The following is a 23,283-nucleotide window of genomic DNA, read 5'->3' as shown; positions in this document are numbered from 1 at the left end:
CATGTGAGAGCAGTTACACTACAAACTACAAACGATTCCAAATATGAATCCTGATGTCTATACAGTGCCTAACGTTAAAAAGTTCCTGTTTTTAGAAAAACAATAACTTTTGAACAATTCGACTACAAATGTATCAAAAAGCACTAAAAACTACAAACGATTCCAAATATGAAACCTGATGTCTATACAGTGCCTAACGTTAAAAAGCTCCTGTTTTTAAAAAAACAATAACTTTTGAACGATTCAACTACAAATGTATCGAAAAGCACTACAAACAACTACAAACAATTCCAAATATGAAACCTGATGTCTATACAGTACCTAACGTTAAAAAGTTCCTATTCTGTCCCCTTCTGAAGCTTCTCAATGTGAGAGCAGTTATACCATACAGAAACAGTATGTAAGTGGGTCGAATCTTATTTGGAAAATCGTATGCAGGTAACAAAGTATGGAAATAAAACATCAAAAAAGATTGCTACAACTCATGGACTACAACCCAAGGATCGGTACTAGCCCCCCCCCCCCTGTTCATACTATATATAAACAACATAAAAAACCAACTAAAAGACTGCGAATGCAAAATGTTTGCAAATGATACAGTCATTTTCATAGGGAACAGAGACATAAAAGAAGTGGAAAGGAAACTAAATAAAGACCTGAAAAACGTAGTAGAATGGCTAGGAAAAAATGCACTTAGACTAAACACATCAAAAACAAAATTCATGATATTACATGACGTACAAAAATTAAACATGATAAATGATATTAAAATGACGGTGTGATATTAGGATTAAAAATCATTTAACTATTTTAACTCATCAAAATATTTTATATTAAACCATCTTGTATCTACTTTCAATAGACAACTACAAATTTTATTATATTCAAATATTCACATTATTAAAAGCGGGGGAAAAGATTATAAGAATGAAAAGGCAAAAAATGAAATAAATATCAACTCAAAAGATCGACCTACCAAAGCGATCCAAAGTTGTGACGCGAAGCGAAGCGAAGCACTCTACTCTCGATCTAAAAAAAATTATTATCGTACTAGACACCGACGCGCGACGCAGTCAAGGCTATAATCGTTATATCAAGTGTTCGCGCGCCCGATGTATCTCGCCCCCAATCGGCGCGCGATCACGACACACTGGATAAACGTGTAATTTATGCCTTGACCGTGTCTACGGTCTTCGACACGCGACACGATTTTTCATGCCACATCGACGTACGAGGCGTCTCACTAAGTATCCTCCATTGGCTTACGCGATTGATGCGTGACCGTAATTATCAGAGTTAATCGGGTGACGTACCAAGATGCCTCGCGTACGTCGGTATAGCATGAAAAATCGTATCGTGTGCCGAAAACTTACGAAAAGACACCTCTGTCTTTATATTTGTATTAAACGCGAGTCAACGAAGCGCTCGCGAGAGCCCGAGAGACGCCGCCTAATGCGCGCGAGAGAATGTCACACGTTCATAGTGTGCGCGATATACTTACTCCAAAACGCGAAAGACAAAATTCACAAAAACGGCGGAGGAACGTTGGCAATCTCGAAAATCCGTAGGATTTTTTCGATGTCGATTTGTGACGTCGAATTCATTATCATTTCTCACTGGGATAATGGTTAAAATCCGCGATGTTTCAAATCTCTACGCGTTGACGTGGGCGCGCGCGAGGTTAATTTTTAGTTTTATTACATCGCGGAGAGGAATACGACTGCGTCTAATTTGAAGAATTTAATACAACACTATACGTTGCATAATCAGATAAATTAGACAAAATTTTCATTTTTTGTACGAAATAAATATTCCGAGGTGAAATTAATATACTTTCGCATCGTACGAAATTTAAAAAAAAAAGCTGTCTCTTTTGGCACTAAGTATCACGTCTTGTTCTTGTATTTTTCATATTGAATGTAAAATAAAAATAACAATAAGTAGTGTTCCGTCGAACAAAGAAATACTTAAGGAATTCGGGAGAGATCTCGATTCTTCAGATATAGCGTCTCTGTAGATATGTCGACCCTTTCCACATAAAAAAGTTCAGAGCGGGGGTAACGGACGGAGCGGGGGAATAAGGCAAAACGAGCCTAATATTCAATCTTTTGTTAACCTTACTTGTGTGTAACGCTTTGAAGAGTGAAGTAGTCGAGCCAGTGCGTAATTTATATTACAATCGAGTCAGTGCGATACCGAATCGCATAAGTGTAGAGCAGCTCGCAACAACGATTGAGACCGCACTTACAGCCGCGCAAACGTACGCGCCCGATATTATTCGAACGATTAATCGTAAGCAGGGCCCCGGCAATCAAAGTATCTCCCTACGAGAGATACATGCGTTAAACGTAACGCGAATCTACCAGCGTCTCCCTATCGAGAGCAAGACGACTTGCGTTAATCGGGACGTAGGTAGCTATATACGAAACAATTCATAAATTTATCCGACTAAACATTCGTAGCATTCTTCATTGTAATTTATAATTTATCGTAAGAAGTTTTTATGCCTCCGGGCTTTTCCCCTCTGAGCCAATAAAGGTCATTCCCTTGTGCTCAAATCGTGACATAATTATTTTCCTCACTCACCAAACCATAACCACGGAAGCTTCTCCATGTTGGAGCCGTTTCCGACCATACAAGTAGTAATTTGAGTAGTATTTTCTTCGTGCTGCGTACATAGACTGTTCCGATGCGAAGTCGTGCACGCACAAAAACGCTACCAAAGTCGTGACGCAGGTCTACGGACCCTACGCGTATGTCGCGCAACGGTTCGAGTGGTACCCCCGATCCGTCCTTAAATCCATACGTAAAAAACGAGGCGACAAGCGTCCTAAAACAACACGTCATAAATCTTCTTCGACGCGCCAGTTTGGCGCCGAGATCATCTCGGCGACGTGCGAAGGTACACGCAAAAACGTGTACGCAGAAACGTATGCCATATCCCCCCACGAAGACCGATCGTGGGTTCAATGATGCTGATTGGATCGTCTAAAGACTGCCCTCCTGTCGAAGGACGTCGATTCGATAATCGTTGTCGAATCATAGACAATCAGTCAGTTATGCAAGCGGAAGGGATCACTGTCGCCGAGGGGGACTCGGCGAAGGACCACTCACTCTGAATTCGTAAGTCAGTGAATGCGGATGATTAAATGCGAGTCGTTTGACGCGAATCGAGAACATTCGATAGCATAGAGAAATCGCGAGACAGGACATCACAGTCCACGCGTTGGTGCGAACACCGTTGTACATACAGTTACGCGTTTACGTTTGTGAGACAATAAACGATTACATTTATAGTGACCATTCTGTGTGATCATTCCACGAACCTATCGACATAAACTCTAGTATGCGAAGACGCGGTGTGCGTTGAAGCGAGTAACGCCACCAGAAGCCTACGGAACATAGACATTATTAGTGAAAGAAAAATCTGACAAATGTATTTAGACGGTACTCAAAAAAGAAAAATGTGATGCGTCTATTTATGAACAATACTCTAAAAGAAAAAAAATGTAATGCGTCTATTCAGATGAAAGCAATAAAATAAAAAAGTGTCTATAATCTGACGGAATTATTAAAATAAAAATTTGAAACATCTAATTAAACGAAACTAGTAAAATAAAAACAAGACACATCCAATTAGACAAAACTCATAAAATAATAACGTTTATAGAAATATAAATCAAAGTAAAGATAAACAAATGTAGAAATAAAAATAAAGTAACAAAATAAAAGTTAAAAATTTCGTAATACAGAATCGCTTTTATTTTCAGAAATTATATTTTAAAATAATTATTCACTATTACTTATCAAAAATTCAATAATAGAAGTGTATTAATATTTTTTTTGCAGGCGGCAGTTGTTAAAGAGATTGAGACAGGAAACTATAGACAAAAAAAATGACAACGAACAAATTATCGAAACTTAGTAGATTCTCCCAACGTCATAGATTCAAAGAATAATACTCAGCGATCAAGAGGGACGAGTATCAATCGCAAGAGCAGAAGCAGGTTGCGGCTTGCCTTAGAGCTCTAAGCTCTGGGCTTTCGGAGCTCATGAAGCCCGCTATATCCATTCTCCTCCCTCAGGAAGGCCGAGACGCTTTATCGCAGATGGCCGATGGGATCCGTCTCCTGGCGGATCACCAACACAACCTCTCATTAGCCAGGCGCGCCTTCATCAAGCCGGCCTTGAGCCTGATGGGCAAAACCATCGCTGATACAGCGACAATCGACGATTGGCTGTTTGGTTCATCGTTCACCGAGGAGTTAAAGGACGCTCAGGCCTGCGAGAAGGCCGCCAAAGATTTGAAGAAAGCGATCCCCGCGGCACCCAAGGCTACTGTCCAGCCGGCACGTCAAGCCTTGGGGAAGAACCAGCCCGTGAGACAGTCGGAAAACGGAAGAGGTAAAGTACAAAGTAATTACAAAAGTGTACACAATAGTGAAACCGACAATTTTGTCAAAAATCGACAAAAAACTTAAGCAAAACGCTAGTTGTGGAAGGAAAAGACAGTTTGGATATAGGTCGTATTGTGCAGAACGTTCCTAAAGGTGGCTTTTTTGTCGACTCGTCCTTTGTAATTACAGAATTGTACAGAACATACATTAATCATAAACGAAGTATAGATTGCTCGTTTAATGATTAGGGGGTAGCTGTAAAATACCGTGAGTGTGGGTTACTGATGCAATTGTTTATCAAGTGCCGAATGTACAATTATGAAACAAGCATTTGGACAGAACCCACGAGACCTGAACAATTAGATGTGAATACAGCTGCTGTAACAGCAACAATTACAACTGGAAATTAGTTTTTCGATATTGGAAGAAGTGTGCTCGGGGATGAATGTACGTTGCATGTCCGAGGTGACCTATATAAAAATACGTGAAAAACTAGTAGAACAATATGAAAAAATTGCTCTAGATAGTATGAAAGAGGCAGGCAAGCAAAAAAAACAACTCGCTATAGAAAACAATAAAATAATAATTAATATACCGTACATAACTGTTATAGCAGATAGTTGTTGATCAAAGAGAACGTATGGCAAAGGTTACAAAGCACTTTCTGGTGTTAATGCCATTATTGGTAATCGCATCAAAAAAGTTCTCTTCGTTGGTATCCGTAACAAATATTGTGCGGTACGCGCTTTTCCGGAGAGAAATAGTTGTGAATAAAAAATTCACGAGTGTTATAAAAATTTTGAACATAATGTAAGCTCCACAAAGATAAAAAGCGACGCCATTACAAAATTCAAAAATAGCATCAAAATGCATAAATTAATATACAAAACACTTATTGCCGATGGCGATAGTAATGTTTATTAATCTATAAAGAATAATAATCCATATCGCAAACGTAAAGTAATGGTGAAAAAAATAGAATGCAATCATCTGCATCGCAATCTGTTGAAGAAACTAAAAGCTGTCGCAGAGACAATACAACTAAAGGTACAAAAAAAGCGTAATTTATTGAGATACGAAATATTGTAAAAAAAAAAACAAAAAAGGATCTGTGTTCAAATAAAAAACACGCAGCTTTTGAATAAAAAAAAAATGAAGTGCAACCTCAACATTACAAGGCTAGAAAATTACGACAAGATATAATTAACATTCCCAGCCATGTTTTTGGTGAGCATAAACGATGTAAGGAACGCGGTCGCAAATGCAATGATAAAAAGAATTACGTACCGTATCTGAAGCTGCACGGCCTCTATCAAAGAATAAAGCTATTGCGTACATAGCCGCTTACTCCAAAAGCTTGCTAATAAATGTAACAATCCTGCAGTTTATAATTCGACAGTCGACAAAGAAATATGCAGAAAACGCATATTTGTAAGTTAACGAGGATCTTGCAATGCTAGAATTACGGAAGCAGTTTTGCAATACAATACGCAGGAAGCGCTCACAGAAATTCATAATGGCATAAATAAAATTGTTCCTCCTACTGTCAAGAAACTGGAGAAGCAACGGCAATTAAAAATAGCGCGAAGCAGAGAATCTCGACTGTTCCGTCAAAGAAATACTTAAGGAATTCGGGAGAAATCCCGATTCTTCAGGTATAATGTCTATGTAGATATGTCGACTCTTTCCACATAAAAGAGTTTAGAGCGGGGGAATAGGACGAAACAGGCCTATCCTTCGGTTTTCGTTAACTTACTTTTGTGTAACGCTTCGAAGAGTGAAGTAGTCGAGCCAGTGCGTAATTTGTATTACAATCGAGTCAGTGCGATACCGAATCGCGTAAGTGTAAAGCAGCTCGCAACAACGGTTGTGAGACCGCACTTACAGCGGCGCAAACGTACGCGCCCGATATTATTCGAATGATTCGGCAATCGAAGTATCTCCCTACGAGATACACGCGTTAGACGTAACGCAGGTGGCCATTACATACATACGTTAAACGTAACGCAAATCTACCAGCGTCTCCCCATCGAGAGCGAGACGCTTGCGTTAATCGTAACGCAGGTAGCCATCATATACGAATTTATCGCTTCATAATTTATCCGATCGAACATTCTTCATTGTAATTTATCGTAAGGGGTTTTTATGCCTCCGGGCTTTTCCCCTCTGAGCCAATAAAGATCATTCCCTTGTGCTCAAATCGTGACATAATTATTTTCCTCAACCACCAAACCATAACCACGGAAGCTTCTCCATGTTGGAGCCGTTTCCGACCATACATCGACAAAGAAATGAAAGACAAAAGAAATGTAAAGAAAAACAAGGAGCAGATTGTTATTATGGCCCGCGATCGCAACAGCCCAATCTTCCAGATAATATGTTCCAACAACTTCGGCAAAATCAGATAGAGAAGTTGCTGGAGAATGCAAGAAACAAAAAGCAGATTGAACAGGATACAATAAAGCAAAATAAATCCAAGTTATGGATGACACTTAGACGAGAAATGTTGACAGCGTCCAATTTTGGGATTGTCTGTCGTATGAGACCAACGACAAATTGTGCAACAATTGCAAAGAATATTTTTTATCCTGCAACCATTGATACCATAGATATAGTATATTTAGACTGAAAATTATCCCACATTTCAGGAGTGGGGATAAGGCTTACATACAATACAAGTATTTCTTTCTCTGTCACACACGCCTACGTCCTTTTGTCTTTTTCTACGTATGTCTATACCCCATTCCTGAAATGAGCAGACCTGATTGATACTCATCTTGACGCGTGAAGTTAGCGCTAGAGATGATCATCTCTGGCTCGAGCCAACTTAATACAGTTCTCTGTTATAGGGGTTCACATGCCTTCCGGAACGGAACGGGGTTCACTTCCTTTCCGGAACGGACGGAGTTCACTTTCTTTCCGGAATGGAACGGGATGCGGGACAGATCAGCTCTCGATCAAGTCTTCTTCACAAATCATCTAATAGATAATTATGACGCATATTCATCTTGTACTGTGTTTCGTTCAAACGCGTATTCCACGTAGCGTAAATCGCGACGCGTGGAGCGGTCGTGCAATTGTAACATGCGACAATAATTCCGTGCCAAAGTCGATCGCGCGGAAAAGGTTAATTATGATATATAGTCGCGATCAAGAAGAACTAGCGAAGAGTTAGCCTCAAAATTAAATAAAGGTATAAAACATTGCAGGTTATTCATTGATAATAATAAACCATGCTCGGGTGCTTCTCCTGACGGACATATAGACAAAGATGATCCGGTAGAGATAAAATGTCTTCTATCGGCAGAACATTTAATAGCAGAACAAACCATAGAGAAACTGATTCCTCTGAAAAGAATTTGACAAACACAACCCACCAGATAGAATCAAACACATCGTTTTTTTATGAAATTCAGGGTCAATTAAATATTACACAACGGAAACATTGCAATTTACTATATGGACAACAAAAAGCATCAAAATAGTCCATGTAGATGCAAACAATACTTTTTGGAAAAATGAAATGCTGCCTTTTCTAACACGCTTCTATAATGAATGCATGCTTCCTGAAATTGTGGATAATCGTTATAATAGACATGCCAATCAGAAATCCAAAATATATAATAGAAACAAAAAATTCAATAGCTAAAAAAATTAATATTCGAAAAAATAATCGGCAAAAAGCAGAAAGCAAAAATATAAATAAAAAAAAACATTTCCATGACATTTTGTCGACAGAAACAACTACTACTTCTGCCGTGATTGCTGTAGATGTGGAGCAAAATGACGATTGTATCATTGTTAATTACACAAACAGCAATCAAAAAAATTGCAAATAACGCGGCAAAGTAGAAAGTCCTAGATGACAATATTCCTGACATCTCCCTAGTGAAAAAAAATATCTTGCCTGTAAACGCGTTATTTTTACGTTTCTTTTACGCGTCATAAAAGAAAATTCTGTTATACAACTAATTGAAGGGAATTGTACCGATTACTGACGATGTTTATTTTTTGATGGTAGCAATCTTCACGTGTACAGTTTACCTTGTACGTGTAGGTTGTACCTAAGACAGAACTGCTGAGAAAAATTACGTACAACGTCGATATCCAAAAATAATTCAAAGAAATATAATCTTTGAACAAATAGATACACAGATGAGACAAGTTGTAGAATTTACGCTGCAGCTTTTGCCTCAACTGTAGCTTTAGAAGGTAATCCTTGTAATAAAAAATATTCAAAAAACGTAAAGTGCATGAGGCAACATTTTATACAAATTGTAGAAAATAATAAATTGCTTCCTTTCCCTACAATACAAACAATGTAAAGTAATATATTACATTTAAAAAAACTTCCAAAAAATTTTTGAAATAAAAAATGCCTTGAGACAAATTACAAGTGTCTTTTCGGCGGAAATCGATAATAATACAAACGTTCTGACGTTCTGAAAAAGAAACGTTCTGACGGTACTGACATAATAAATGACAGAAGCGTCTATTCTGAACGTACTAAACTTCAAAAATACGTCATATTGCATGATATGATCTGAAAATGTGATTGCTGTCAATGCTGCATACAATCTCTTCCCTACAAGTCAACACAGCCATTTTGAAGATGAAGAACCGATATAAAGCATCGTAAAACTGTGGAACTTTGAAAACCAACACACAAAATCAATCAAACATTAAGACTTCTAATTATTTATGAACTATATCGGAGAAGCAAAAATAAATAATCCATGCTCACGCCGAGCACAGCTGAGCGCGCGACGGTTCACGGATAAACGGAACGCGATGTGTGGAGTGTGCTCAGGCTCGGAATCGTTGCACGTTTTGTCTCCTACTTCTCCATCACGTCGTCGTACAACGACTCCACCAACAGTAATGTAATGTGCGCTCATGCACGTGATTATGACGTGTTTTCTGTGTTTGTACACTGTTGAGTCGCCTGAATTAGTCAGGCTAGCACTGAACCAAAACAGCGTGTGGTAAGACGTTTCACGTTACAACATGTCAGATCGCACGTTTAAATGCCTGATGCATCTATATAGATAGTACTGGTAAGATTATCAAAACTAGATGCGTTTATTTAGACAGTACTGATAAAATTATTAATTTCTAAAGCGTCTATTTAGACGGTACTGATGAAATTATTAATATCTGAAACGTCTATTTAGACGACACTAGTAAAATTAATAATACCTGAAGCGTCTGTTTAGACAGCACTAGTAAAATACCCAGAAAACCGTGTTATTAGCTATCCGCAGCGTAAACGCAAAGAGCACATGTCATGTGCTTGGGGTATGGCAAACCCCTGTACCCGAGCCAAATCATTGAATCATTGAATCATTGACCAGCAACACAGCAAAAATGGCTGATCAGACACGAAGACCTGAAATAGACAGAGGAGCATCCTCCTCATCTGCACAACCCTCCAGTGAGGTTGTTCCCATGGATACACTAGACATTGAGTCAGTTTATAGAGACGTAGTAATACCAACAAGAGAACATATAGAGAATCCCATATCTCCAAAGAGACCTCGCAGAACACCCCTCACACAGCCAGCAGGACCCATTACAAGGTCAAGACAAGAAAGACAACTAGACACTATTGAGCAGAAACTAGTGATGTTGGATGAATACCTTGGAGAAAAACTTGAACCCAAAATAAACAACATGAGGAAAGGTATGGAGAATATAAAGTCAGCAATAGAGAATCTCACAAAAACCATTCATGCCTTTGAAAGGAGATTAGGGGTAGCAGAAACAAGAATATATGGACTTCAAGAACAAAAGCGAGACAAGTCCATGCAGATTCAGCCGCCAATCACATGAGCTCACACTGAGACTCCCCATGCAGAAGAACAAGGACTTGGAACATCTGGATGAAAAGATTTCAAAATGAAGAATTTTTTAATGAAAAGCATTCATTTTATATTATATATCTTATTTAAAAAAAACACATCTGTAATATTCAACGGTTTGCGAATCGAAATGTAGATTTTTTCTTGTCGTTAACTTAATTTATTTAAGGTATTTATAATCTTATTCATTCTGATTAATGTATTTGATGATTCAAGACATACTTATATTTGTTCTTCCGCTTTTAATTCACTTGATAAGAGCCAGAAATTGTCTGACCGAAACGTCGTGCAGTTTTTTGAATTACATCAATAAAGAATATTGGTCAAATTAGTCATCTTAAGATCATTATTGAATCATTGAATCATTGAATCATTAAATATGAACGTAATGGATGCTAAACAGTCGATCAACCAATCGCCTTTCTATAGAGTTATGCAAACTATGCATTAACTATGTACATATAAAATACCTGCGCAGGGAGTACACTCATGTACTTAGGATATAGCGAATCCGCACCCAAGCCGTATAGGGGTAAACGAAGTTTTTCGTATGTCAAAGAAAGTGCCCGTTTTATAGTTTCGAGTGATACGGCTCCGGTGCCAATCGGGGATCTCCCTACCGTTGAATGGCTAACGTTATACCGGGAGGAGGTCCTTTAGACGGTGTAGAGATAAGACATGAGAGTGAGTTTTAGTAGGTAGGTCATGTGGGTGGTATTTTTTGTGGCAATGCACCCGCATGGAATTCCACACTATCCGGGTGTACGGGCACCCGGATGTCTTGATCCCTCTGGAGGGATAACTCTTGAGGTTGTCCCCTTCATGGGGATTTTTATGAAGATTTCTCACTTCCAGCACAAAACAAAAAAAAGTTATCCGCAGCATCCTGCACGAGTGCTCCATCTGCATTCGTATCTTTGAGGAATTCCTGCATTATGTCAAACAAAAACAACATTCCCTCAGATTTCGACGAAGCCAGGAAATTATCCAGTTTGCCAGATTATATAGCTTTGAAATATACAGATATATTGAAGAGCGTCCAATCAAAGATTGTTCGTCATGGACAATTAATGAATTTTGATGACACCCAGAAAAATTCAAGTAATTCTAGTAAATCTAGTAATACTAATGACGATATACAAGAAAGTATTGATTTTATATATGTAATATATAATTTATTTATTTATTTTATCATAGCTTCTTAACTAATTTTCCTTTTTATTTATTTCAATTAGTTTGATTAATAACTTACACTAGAGACCGACCGAAGCTGAATTTTTCGGCCGAAGCCGAAGGCCGAAGGTATATGAAATTAATAAAATTGAAAAGAAAAGTAACAGAAAATAAGAGTTTTTAATATTAAATAAATTCATTATTACCCACTTTAGTAAACTATTATGTGTATTTTTTTAAATTTCATTACTGTTTTATAGTTTCGGTTTTCGGCTTTGGTCGGTTTCTAATTTAATTTCTATAATGTATGTCACGATTATTTTGTAGATACAAATACGCTTTTTGTACCATTAGAAAAACTCGTTAATCCGGAAATCGACAATATAAAAGCTTGGTTGAAATACTCTGACATTGATAATAATTTGGAGGAAATTATTTAACGGTGGGAAGATACTAAACAATACAGGTCAAAAGAATGCAAGATAAAAAAATTCTCTGAAATAATAGTGGAATGACCCTTATTAAAACACGCTAAATGCGATGTGTAGGTAAGACGAATTAATTATAATAATGAAAATTTATGCTTGCTTGTTTGTTAGTGTCCTATAAATATTTCTAGCTTTTTTGATGATAGAATTTTTCTATTTCGATTTTGATTATCTTCGAAATAAAAAACATTCCTAAAATTAACTTGGTTCTTAACTACCTTTAACTCCCTCTATGAGTATACATTTAAAATAGATGTTTTTACACAAATTCATATATTTTCATAGAAATATGTACATTTCAAGAGAAATTAATAATTTTTCAGATTAAAAGTCTAAATTAAACTAACTTTTTCTAAATGTTCCATTTTTAGGATTATTTTTAAAGTTTCAGAAAAAATCGAAATATGTCAACATTCTGAATCTGATAGTGGACTTAAATTAAGATAATAATTTTTAGAGTATTGAACTGTATTGAACTGTATTGAATTGCTACAGTATTGAACTGGAGTATCGAAATAACTTGTATTAATTTTTTAATTGTTTCAGATTGACATTGATTTCAAATATTTATTTCCGGAATAAGAAGAAAATAATTTATTTCTTTTCTGGTCAAAATTTACAGACAAGGCGACAAATCTTTTTACATTTTTTATAAAAGATAAATTCGGAAAAGTCGATTTACAGAAGCTGTTACACACTGAAAACAAAAGTACGTATTAAATGTATAATAAGTGATTATTTGTATATAGTTGCTAGACTAAATAGCTTTTTCCTCTTTATTTTCAAAAATAAAAATATTTAAAATTCTGCTATCCTTTTAAAAATAATAACTCTAAAATTTTATTGAAAAGATGATTTTACGCATACTCAGTTTCATATACAAATTGATACATTAAAATAAAATTCATATTTGTTACACAAATTTTAATGAATATAATGTTCTATAGATAACTCAATTTTTGCTTTATCCATTAATTCTTAGTTTGTTTCCTAAAACTTTACAAGATAATCTTAAAAATAGAACATTTAGAAAAAGTTAGTTTAATTCAGACTTTTAATATGAAAAATTATTGAATAAATCATGTCAAAATATAAAAAAAGATGCAGTCAAGTTTACTCTAAATTTACACAATAAAAACAATTTGAATAGAAATGATGTATAGAAAATACAAAAATATGTTACAAATAATATTACTCAGCCTTTAATGTCATTTTTCAAAACAATTATAAGCGCTCAAGATATTGATCTTAAAAAATTATAAGATTTATTGAAAACTCTTGATGTTGGTGATCCCTTTAACTTTATTAATACAGAACATATTTTTGAATATTTGAAAAATCACGATTTACTTCGATTACCAATATTATATACAATAAATAATCAAGTGAGTGAAATAATTTCAAACAATACTCCCACTTTGGGCGAAGAAAAAATTGGTGGTGTTTTGATACCCATATCGTTTCAACTTAAAAAGAACTTTGAAGCTGACAGTGTATTTCAAATAACTTTGGACAATATGAATAATTTGGAGCAAAACAAAGATATAACAAATTTTGTTAATGGAAAACTGGCAGAAAAAAAACAATTTTTTACAGAAAAAATAGTATTTCCAATTTTTCTATATTTCGATGATTTCGGTCTCAATAACCCACTTGGTCCACATTCTAATTCTTTGTGTGGTGCTTACTTTTTAACCTGTTATCCCACGTTTTTATTTATCAAAGCTGAAACATATATTTATAGCAGCAATTTTCAAAACGCAAGATTTACAAAACTTTGGTAATAATCATATGTTGCATCGACTTATTGAAGAGTTTAAAGCATTGGAAAGTATTGGAATTACAATGAATGTAAATGGAGAAAAACAGATTTTTTTTAGTGTTTCTTTAATTACAGGAGACAATGTGATATTCTTGGTTTTACTAAATCATTTAATTTGCAAACATTATTGCCAAATGTAACCGCGATATACAGGACATGAAAACTGATATTACAGAATATTTACAATTTTTAAGAACTAAAGAAGATTATAAAAATGATTTAGAAATTATGGATATACAGTTACGTATAAATAGAACTGGCATAAAAAAAGATTCGATTTTCAATAGTTTTCCCTATTTTCATGTGACAGATAATCACTCATTCGATATCATGCATGATATTTTCGAAGGCATTTGTCATTACGATTTGAGCAAAGCTCTTTTATATTTTCGAGATAAAAAAAAACTTTTTACACTGGAAGCATTTAATTACAGAAAACTTTTTAATTATGGTTCTATTAATATTGGAAATATAAGTAAACCTGTTCAATATAAAGAAAGAAAAAAAAATCATTTTAAAATGACAGCAAGTGAGATGATGACATTCGTGCACTTCTTACCATTACTTATAAGAGATTTGATTAATCCAAATTATCCCGTTTGTCTATATTTATGTATTTTATTTGATATAATAGAAATATTTTTTGATTCCTTTGACTCGACAAATCTAATTGTATTACAAAGTTTGATAAGCAAATACAATTCCCAATATTTAAAATTGTTTAAAGAAAAACTTAAATCAAAATATCATTTTTTAGTACATTATGTAACAGCAATTAAAAATTCTGGTCCACTGAAATTTGTGTGGGCTATGCGATTTGAAGCATTGCATTAAGTGCTAAAAAATTTTGCAAGAAATACTAAATCTAGAAGGAATATTTCTTTTACTATTACAATGAAAAGTTGTCTTCAATTTTCGAACTTTATATTGAATGGAAATATATTTGAAAATGAATATAAATATGATGCTAATTCGATTACAATATCGGAAATTTGCATAAAAGAATATTTTAACAAATATACAAGTCATGTAGAATTTGAATTATCAGATCCTATCAATTTTGTTAATTCATGTTTTTATATTAGAGGTACACAGTATAAAACTGGATATTTTTTATGTAAAAGATTAAATGGAATAATGGAACTATATAAAATACTAGTACTAATAAATCAGGTTACTAATAACCTGATTTATTAGTAAGAATTAATTAAATACCTAACATTTGTTCAAATATATCAATACTTGTTTTAAATATATAGAATTCTTGATTTCAAGCATATTGTCACTCTCACTTTAATCTCGTGACGCTTTTAGTTTGAAATGTATCAATTCGCACTTTAAATATATAACATAATCAATTCAAACACAGGACATTCTTAATTTAAGCACACGATAGACATTCTTATTTGAAACAGTTGATGATCAATATAAGCATGTACGATTTAAAATCTACTTTCAAACACGTGATGCTTTATATTATGAATACGTGCTTAATCTAACATCTTCAGAGTTTAAAATGGCAGTTCAAGTATGGATGCGTTCAAAAACAAATCGCACTGTTTCAAATATTAAAATGAGAAAGCCATGCTTAAAAAGTGTGTGCAATTAAACTCTTCACGTGCTTGAGCCAAAAAAAAGCTCACACGTGCTCGAATCACTACTCGAATTTGCTTATCCATAAGCACGGATTTCTTTGAGTGGAGAGTGGCGCTTTTGCCCAAGAGACTCGTTAAATGTTTTCGGTGTCTAGCCCGTGGCCATACGCGTCATCGCTGCCCGGGCGCTGTCGATCGTTCCGATGCCTGCTTTAATTGCAGAGATTTAAACCATAGATATGGAAATTGTAATTGAAACAGACATTTCTGTCCGATTTGCGCTACTAGAAGCTTGAGGTCTGACCATCGCTCTCGCAGCGATAAATGCGTGCCGGTGCCTTCCAGCACCATATTCATGGGGGGAGATTCAATATAGAAGTAGAGGGTGCTGATAGAGATACAGAAATGTGGGTTCATACTAGTCATAAGGAAATAATGAGTAACATGTATTTCTTTGTCTGTGTTTCTGAACAGAGAATCAGTCATGTCCAAGATCACTACGAGTGCTGCTGACTTCATCGAGTGTTTCAGAATGCTTACAAGGAAATGTGGCATAAGAGCTGAGGAGACTGGAGAAAGAAAAACAGCTCTAGGACCATTCCACCTAGAACTACACATAGCAGCCTGTTTCTGCGAGTTAACAATATGTTTCATCATGGATTAGGCAAAATAATAATAAATACTGCTGAATTTGAAGAGAAATTTCCAACAGCAATGTTCTCACCAATGTTCCCTTGTGAGACATGGTTACAGAACAAACAATATCATGATTAACATACACCATAATTAGTTAGTCTGTTAGTATAATAGCAATTCTGATAGACAATGTCTTACATGAGACAAATCAACCCCACTAGATGAGATCTAAACTTATTATTTAGTTTCCCACAACTCATCAGTTTTGAACTCAACCTAGGATCACTCAATATAATGAATATATTACAGTAAATGGTCAATTTTCTCTTAATATTTTGGGCATGAAGGATCACTACCTAACTAAAATAAGAAAACCAAGACCCCATAAACGCATAAATTACTTTATCAGGGAGATGACTACATTGGCTTAATTTTTATTCAGTTTGAATTTAACTATTGTGTTCTATGTTAATCTGTTTAGTTTTAGCTTATTATTATCTATATTATTCCTATTAGCTTTTAACTTCTCGTTTCATTAAATTAGTATTAAGATTTTTATACAATCTATATAAGATTCTATATCAAATTCCACAAACCTCTACTTTGCAAGATACTATTTTAATAAATAAGAAAAGGCTCGAAGTTCTTAACAAAAAAGTTCCTAACAAAGAAATTTCCAACATTACTAATGATATGAATAAATATTAATTAAGATTAACAAAGTCGAGACATTAAATATTTTAACAGAGATATTAAGTTAGATATCTATCAGCGTTACACTGACAGCGTATGTATATAATTTTTTTCAAAATAAAAACAAAAGAGTTAACATTTCAAGATGACGAACAAGTCTTGTTAAATAATCCTGATACAGTTATTTAACAGAATCAACTTCAGCAGTTGAAGCTGATTCTGAATCAGTAAATCTGCAAGTTTCTAAAAAGAAACAAAATTCCAAGAAACAAGCAACAGGGCTCAACGTGCTAAATGCATCTATTGCATGTCCTACAACTACTCGCTGCTTCGAATAATCATAAGACTTATATATGAAATTAATGTAAAATAATCTACAGAAGTATAACGTTATTTATAATATAATTTTTTATATAAGAAACAACGTATCGATGCTAAGCTAGAATTGACCGTCTGGCATCGCGAACAAAAAATATTTGATCAAACTTCTGTGCGCCTTTATTTGGTAAAAAGCGTCCTTGACATCTAACAAAAACAATACCGATTTATTTCCGAGTCTCGAAAGACATTCCTCAATAACTGGGGGCGGATATTTCTGCTTTTGCATCCGGCTATTGAACGATCTTAAGTCTATAATCTTTTAAGATCACCCGTTCTTTTTTCGCACAGGGACGATTCGAGCATAATACGGAGATATGCTGGGTTTAATAATTCCCCGTGCTAAGAGCTCGTCAATGATTCCGCATATCTGTTGCCTCTCGATGTATGCGACTCACCTGAGCGTGTACGCATAAACGGAGAATTCTTTAAGACACTTTAAGTGAATTTGAACCGTATAGTTGTCCTCGACTGTTTGTATCTCTCGCGTATCGACTTCTAAAATCAAGTCCTTCAATCGCTCTTTTTGTCTGTTATTCAAAATCAATGTCGCATGACTCTAATATTTGCTCGAGATCTTTGTTATGTACCAGATCTTCTACATATGACAGAGATTCAAATAAGTTGGTTTTATCGTTTTCATAAGACGAACTGTACACTAGAATAAACTTTTCCTTACGCAAGAATTTGCGTCCCAAAATTATATCGGCACCGAAATTTGCATTTTGTAAGACAAAAAAATCGATTGTAAGACTTTCTTTGCCTAACGATTCAAGCGATAAATTCAGGATCACTATACCTAATACGTTAAGAACATCTCTGTTCAATCTTCTCAACTCTTGACACGTAGATTAACTCTAAGTATAATATATTGTTAACGCGCGCAAGTCTCAAATCTCACGAAAGATATCGAACTACTAGTGATTAAGGCATTTACTAACTCAAATTTTAGAACATTTAAACCACTTATCTTAATAGTGTCTGTGATAATCTTATTCCCGATTTCTTCGACCATCAGTCCGTCTTCTACATAACCGCCGTCGCTGTCAATACTGTTGTCGCCACCACCAGCCTCTGCTGCTTTGTCCTTTAGGAGGGGACACCCATACTATCAATACTGTCTGCTCGCAATAAAAACAGCTGAACTCATTTCGACACTACACATGTGATGATGACTTGTCACAATTTTGGCATGCTCCATCCGCTCTTCATTCCACTTCAGTTAACTTTTTGGTTATTTCCCACACGTATTATAGAAAATTCTCTATGATATCGTTCTGAAAATGCTATGGCTCTCAACATGACTGATCCCGCCTACCAAAAGGTGGATGTGATCCAACACTGGTAAATCCAGTCAATGTATTAAAGCAAGTTTAATCCATAATGCTGGTTTCTTTGCCAATTTGCCATCTTTTCACTTCACCACAATTTTTTGCAGTTTTATAAAATAAGATCTTAAAATCAAAGAATTTAATCAGCTCTTTTCAGTTCGAGCCAGGATTTCAGTACGGTGCCTATCTGAGGCATTCTACCGAGCGCGTCGCAGCATCCTTCAAAGCAAACTTTCTGTATAAGAGGTGTAGAACAAAAGAGAGATCTGAGACAGACAGATCCTTTCCGCGTCGTCGTGTGTCATCGCTTTCGTGGGAAGACCCAAACGACATAGTTGCAATATACTGGTCATTACAAACATTGCTTCCGCAAGCAATCTGTTGCTCTTTTGTACGTTGGTTCAAGAATTTCATATCAAAAAGCTAATTTTGCTAATGTGATAGCCAAGAATGCGTCAATAAAGAATTCACCTTCCATCATGTACTGCACTAATGCTGGTCGCTTTTCCTCCTTCCCTATTAATAAATTCCAATATAAATAATGCTGCACAAAGTACTAGAAAAGTCTTATTTTATATAACAATTACTCACGTACATGCAACACTAAAAGCACTTTGAGTTGCGTAAGTATCATCGCACATTACGAGTTGCGCAGGTGTAGCTTGCGAGTTACCATCTTTGGACTTTTTACCAGCTTGACGTTTGTTTTCCATTTCAAGCAATGGCAGCTCACCTAACGCTACTCATAGACGACTCATAGACAATCACGGGTTTAATGTCCTCTTTCGACATTGCGTATTCGCCGAGAATACAGAGTGTGGCCTTATGTACTTTTACAGATCGTATATGTGGAAACACCTAATTTAAAAATTAAAAATAACTTTTGTGTTAATCTTGCCAACCACTTTTTTTTAGTGTGCTATCACATACGCACCTCCAGTAATTTCTCAATGATCAACGGTCTCAGATTCTCGAATCTGGGAATAGCTTCACGGATAAATACAAAGTCTGTAACAGCTGGGTCATTATTCTTAAATAGAAAATTGGTCGATACTGGAATGACAGTAACGGCAACATCCGCAAACTTCATGGAACAAGTCTGAAGAGTTCGTATAAAAAGCTGACGGTATTTGCCAGCATTCTCGTGCTCTCCACCAGCTCTCCTAAGAACTTCTTTCTTCAAAAACCGAACCATCCCTTGGTTGTGCAAGTTGTAATTAGGTCCATGGCTAGAGCCAAGGTTTTTATCCTAACTTCCAAGGCTGGTGATTCTATTAAAAATACATAACAATAATAGTAGTAGAAATGTTGTTTAATATGTGTAAGAAGTTTTTTGTTATTTTTATTTTTGCATTATTGTATACCTAAAACGTGGAGTATATCCATTACAAGATCTTGAAGCACCCGTTCATGCACGGGACTATCTTTCATCACAATTAACCAATTTAGTACAATATTGTACAACAATGAATAAAAGTTTAACATTGTTGTCACTTTCCTTGACGGCCAATTCGATAGCTGGCTTTAATCGCGGTTGACGCATTAGTCACCAATGTGCCAGCTGCTTCATAACACACCACAGCGCTAGGTGAATTTAGCAAACTGTAAATAGATCTAATAAAATGTGTTGACAAACCTAGAAAAAAAATAATAAGTTATAAAATATATCAATAATAATAAGACATCTGGACTAAATAAAATCCATTTAATGACTTTAAATGTTTAATAAATTTTCAAAAAATAAACAATTTGAAACCATGCATTCTCCATAAGAGTAAAAAAATTAAACTAATTTTCAAGAATTTTTTTTATAAAATAAATTAGTGGACCTCATCCAGCTCAAATACCTTAGTTATTAGACAAATTATGTTTTTAAAATACATTTTTCATTATGCATAACTTCAATATACCTTATATATTAATTCAACAATGACCAACTGTAATAAATCATCGAAATTTGGCACTTGATTGAGACACGTGGCTAAACATGCAAGAACTTTGGTTTGATTGGCATGCACAGCATCAAGAATGCATTTCTTCTGTATGACATATCTTGCTTTCTTTCTAGATATTTTGCAATCAGATCCAGAGCATCCAATATAAGGAATTCAAAATTTCTGTATATGGTAAAAATGGCAAGCACTGCATTACATCTAACATAAGAGTGTCTATGTTCCAGACAACCAGTTATCACATCAGCAGCTGCAAAAGCTCTGGCTCCTTCCATTTGCACAAGAATCTGTAAATTCAACAGCAAATTTAACATAAATAAGAAAACTGTGTAAATACAATTAAATGGAGAATCAGGTCTTAGTGATTAATAATATCTCTTGTAAAATCTTATAATTTTCTAGTTCTTTAAATGTTTCGTTACTTTCAGTCTTAAAATATTGGTTTAATTTAAACTAGATTAATATCACAATCACATAAAACAATTATAGATAACCCAAGCAGAACTGTAATGCTCTAGTACAAGTATTATAAACACTAGGATTTGATCTGAAGATAGGAAGTTGAAGAAACTCAAGAATTTGATCCCTGCTTAATATTGCACACAATCACTAGATCATACTTTAATGATCAAAATGTTCCTTTACAAAGATATAAAAGTATCAATATAAAAGTATAGAGTGCTGATAATGGTACAGAAATGCGAGTTCATTCTAATCGTGAAAAAATAATGAATGCCATGTATATCCTAGTATTTCCTGTGTTTCTAAACAGAGGATCAGTCATGTCCAAGATCACTAAGAGTGCTGCTGACTTCATCCAGTGTTTGAGAATGCTTATAAGGAAGTATGCCATAAAAGCTGATGAGACTTACGAAAAGCAACAGCTCTAGCCTAAAATCATCAAAATAATAACATATTCCACAGTATTTAAAAAAAAAGCAATGGAGAGATATTTTAATCAGTAATACGCAGTGTAGTAACCAAGCACCTTATTGACTGAGTTATGCCTAGTTGTAAATCGATTCTTACAACCTGATATATAACATATAAATTTTAAAATTCTTTCTTCTCGAGAATGCTTAAGAAGCATTGCATTACTTTAACATGAAATAAAAGAAGGACAGGACTATAACATATATAAAACTCAGTGAAATTGAAGGGAGATCTCTGGTGTTCCCCTTGTTAGACTTGGTAGTCCCCTACATATTTACATTTTGTTTGAAAGGGTACTCGCTATAGAAAGATTGGTACAATGGTATGTAAAAATCACAGGACAATACAGTGGGGAGTGCTGGTTTGAGTTAAAAATATTTTAATTTGTTTATTTTAATAGTATATTCTATATTTAAAAAAGAAAATTTTTTTTACAATTTTATATTAAAATAAAAAATTGTCTTTATTTTTTCCTTTTTTCAACCATCATTTTTCCAGCTTTTATTTGTTAAAATAATTATATTTTTCAAACAATACCTAAATTCATATTAGGATACCTAAAATCTCATCCCAGTTTCTAGATCAATCTTTTATCTTTCAAAAATTATTCAGTTTTTAAATTCGTTAAAAATTGAAGAAAATACAAGTTTTTCAAAAAAAAGTAATTTTTGCGATTTTTTAATCTTATTTTGTTTAAATTCATCTTTAACGATTTTTAACGATGTTTAATAATAATTAAAATTGTGGATTACATCATCGTCTTCGTCAAGCAAAGAGAGATTGAGACGAAGAGATTCATGTAACACAATATTAATTTTAATTCAATTTGTTCAATGCAGCACGTTTAGGAAGGAATAGAATACATTTTTAACCCAGTAGTTTGAGATCGAAAAAAACAGGCATACCGTTCTATGGTTGTATCTTCTGTATTTCCAGTTGCCGTGACTTGTTCAGAATGACGATCGTATTCGGAAGTTAAATAATTACGTTAATAAGAGTACAGACTTAGCACAAAATCGACGCAACTTGACCACAGACTTGACGCAAATGACCACAGTCGAATGTTCTCGAAGGCTCGAAGGAAAGTGTCGTACCACATTTCACTCCCCTCGCTTTGCCGGCCGGCACATGGACTAACTGCCAAAAATTCTAGAACATTGTTACGTCGTATTTCCGGTAAGGATCAAGGGGGGGGGTCAATTCTGTATTTCTAAAGAAGTGAAAATGTAAAAAGTAAGCAACAGTAATTGTATATTGTTAATTCTAAAAATATACACTAATCAATGGAGACAATGCTATTCACTTTTCATATTTTCACTTTCTTCAGAAATACAAAATCGACTCCCCAAGTCCTTTGAAAGGGTTGATCCCATTTCTGTTTCCGGCGCGCGTGTCGACACGCCATCTTCCATGGCGTGTACCAATGCGCAGTCGCCTTATGTTAGCTTTGAAACGGGGAACTAACTGGTAACCAATGTACGTGTTCTACGTCATCAACGCATAACTATTGCTGCGGTCCACTTGACGCTACAAATGCTTCGAAGTGTTTGATTGACCAATCGAAACAAATCGTTTTTATGAATTGACCAATCAAAGAATGCTTCGAAACGTTTGTAGCGTCAAGTGGACCATAGCCCATATCTTTTGATCTTTTCTTTATGAATTTTTCTCATGGTATCAAATCAAACTCTACATATTCTTTACGATGGAGTTTCATCGCCTTTTGCAGCGTCAAGTTAATCGCAGCCTAAAATACTTATCAAAAAAAAAATTTTAAAAACTGAAAAAGGAAAAAATGTTTCACTATCCTCTGTCCTTCTCTATTTCATAATAATTTTACTGAAAACGGAATAAGCAATGCAAAAAAAAATTGTTAGCAATGGTATCTTCAAAATTCTATATTTAAACCAATAATATAATTATAAATAAAATAAAGAAATAATCAGTTTTAAATTAATATTAGATATTAAATAAAAAAATTCTTATTACTATTGATAAAAATTCAAGAAATTTTTTTAAATTTC

At 34.7% G+C, this 23,283-nt stretch overlaps 2 long non-coding RNA genes across 3 annotated transcripts; one reads left to right on the top strand and one right to left on the bottom strand.

Annotated features, from left to right (window-relative positions):
• The first annotated feature begins 254 nt into the window (after nucleotides 1-254).
• Nucleotides 255-16,915, top strand: LOC118647669. Its single transcript, XR_004964835.1, has 2 exons — nucleotides 255-12,628; nucleotides 15,811-16,915. It is a non-coding gene; the product is annotated as an uncharacterized LOC118647669 (long non-coding RNA).
• Nucleotides 16,772-22,882, bottom strand: LOC105828779. Of its 2 annotated transcripts, none has more exons than XR_004964834.1 (6): nucleotides 22,165-22,882; nucleotides 20,285-20,613; nucleotides 19,739-20,010; nucleotides 19,309-19,645; nucleotides 18,966-19,232; nucleotides 16,772-18,890 (listed from the first exon to the last, which is right to left on the bottom strand). It is a non-coding gene; the product is annotated as an uncharacterized LOC105828779 (long non-coding RNA). The 2 variants fall into 2 exon arrangements; XR_004964833.1 differs by having other exon boundaries at nucleotides 18,970-19,232; nucleotides 22,165-22,880.
• Between the last annotated feature and the right edge of the window lie 401 nt (nucleotides 22,883-23,283).

The sequence above is a fragment of the Monomorium pharaonis genome, chromosome 10 (assembly GCF_013373865.1).
Source record: "Monomorium pharaonis isolate MP-MQ-018 chromosome 10, ASM1337386v2, whole genome shotgun sequence".
NCBI lineage: Eukaryota > Metazoa > Arthropoda > Insecta > Hymenoptera > Formicidae > Monomorium > Monomorium pharaonis.
Note: the sequence above shows the minus strand (reverse complement) of the source record. Positions and strands in the feature narration are given on the sequence as shown.